General features: G+C 47.2%; 1 protein-coding gene across 2 annotated transcripts in view; it reads right to left on the bottom strand.

Annotated features, from left to right (window-relative positions):
• Positions 1-1,765, bottom strand: part of Cpsf7 (cleavage and polyadenylation specific factor 7) — a 25,157-nt gene that overhangs the window by 9,385 nt on the left and 14,007 nt on the right. The gene's annotated exons all lie outside the window — the stretch shown is intronic.

Below are 1,765 nucleotides of genomic sequence, written 5' to 3' on the forward strand. Positions count from 1 at the left end.
CCGGGACATAAAAACTGAAACAACTGCAAAACTGTAGTCCACTTTCCAAAAGAAATCTAAATTATATGTATGCTGTCACATGACTAGGAAAAAAATCGGAAGAAATATATATTAAAGTGTAAGAGGTTTTAAAAAAAAACCAAAAAACAACAGTGGTCCTTGTACAGAGGTGTCCCATCTTGTAACGCTGCTTATTGTATGCTTATTTTTATTCTTTAGCCAAGTGTATATGAATGCGACACTACGCAGCCCTGAACACGTGTATGTGGCTAGATACGTACCACTTCCTGAGCAGCATCCACATGCTGACAGGCAACGTCAGCAGTAGGCACCCCGTACGCTGTACTTGCACAAACTAAGCTAGCTATGGCGACACTAGGTGACACCGCTGTACAGGGTCACTGTCCTACATGTAGTGTCACGCCTAAGGTGCTATAGCACAGCATAAAAGTGCATGTACCACCCTGTTCTTTTTCTTGGCCTTGTTTTTGAGACAGGGTCTCCCTATATAGTTCAGACTGGTCTTGAACTCACTGTGATCCTCCTGCCTCAGCCTCCCGAATCCTGGGATTATAGGCATGTGCCACCACACTCAGTTCACTTTTTAAAAATATTTATTTGTTACAGGGTCTCACTACACAGTTCAGACTCGCAGTGATCTTCCTGTTTCAGCATCCCCAGCACAGGGATTACAGGTGTGTGTGTGTCACCACACCCAGTTTCAGGCCAGCTTGGCGTACTCAGTGTTGGAGGGTCTGCTCAACATGTGATACTGGGAATTGAATTTGGGTCCTTGCGTTTGCTAGGCAGGTGCTTAAACCACAGAGCTATCTCCCCAGCCCAACACATTTTTAAAACTCATGCTGCCATGAACTCAGTCCTCCTTTCTTCCTTCCCAAAATCTGAGCAGGCCTGGCTCAGAGATAGCAGTCATAGGCAGGGACGTGAACAGTGATGCCCTTCCAGCTAAGTCAAGAGAATTAAAGGTAGAAAACAGAAGCAAAGCAGCAAATTAACAAGTGCTATTTGATTTGAAACTGTCTCATTGCTATTTGTTTATCAATAAAATTATGAAAACAAAACAAAACAAGTGCTTAGGGAAGAGAGGACTGGCAGCTGCCTCTGTGGAGGGCACAAGGTACAGACAGAAACTACGAAGGAGCTGTATCTCGCGGAAGCCCAGGGACACTAGGGCATCAGCTCCACTTGGGTGGGAGCATGCATCTGCTTTACAGGTTCACTCAACAATATTTGCATGGCTGGGGGTGGCTGTACACACCTGTAATCCCAGCACTTGAGGGGCGAAGGCAGAAGGATTGCTGTGACTTAAGAGACCAGTGCTAGCTAGTGAGTTCTAGGCCAGCCTGCACTATACTGCAAGACCCAGTCTCAAAAAACAAAAACAAAACCAAAATAAACCAGGGCCAGTCAAATAGCTCAGCAGATTAAAGCGCCTGCTTGCAGGCGCAGGGGCCTGGGGTTCAATCACTGGGCCTGCCATGCCAGCCCTGCCACCAGGGCACGCTGAGACAGCAATTGAGACTGTGTGTGCTGGCAGGCGCCTGTAATCCCAGTACTTGGGAGGCTGTAAACAGGAGAATCACTACAAGTCTGATCTAGTAGTGAGACCCTGAACACCCTGTAGACCCTCCCCCGCAAAAAAAACCCCACCTGTGGTCTGTTTTTTTTGTGGAACTGGGATTGAACTCAGGCTCTTGAGCTTGCCTGGGAAGCACTTATTCTACTGAGCCATCTCCCCAGCCCC

The sequence above is a fragment of the Octodon degus genome, unplaced genomic scaffold (genome assembly GCF_000260255.1).
Source record: "Octodon degus isolate 3935 unplaced genomic scaffold, OctDeg1.0 scaffold00279, whole genome shotgun sequence".
NCBI classification, from domain to species: Eukaryota; Metazoa; Chordata; class Mammalia; order Rodentia; family Octodontidae; genus Octodon; species Octodon degus.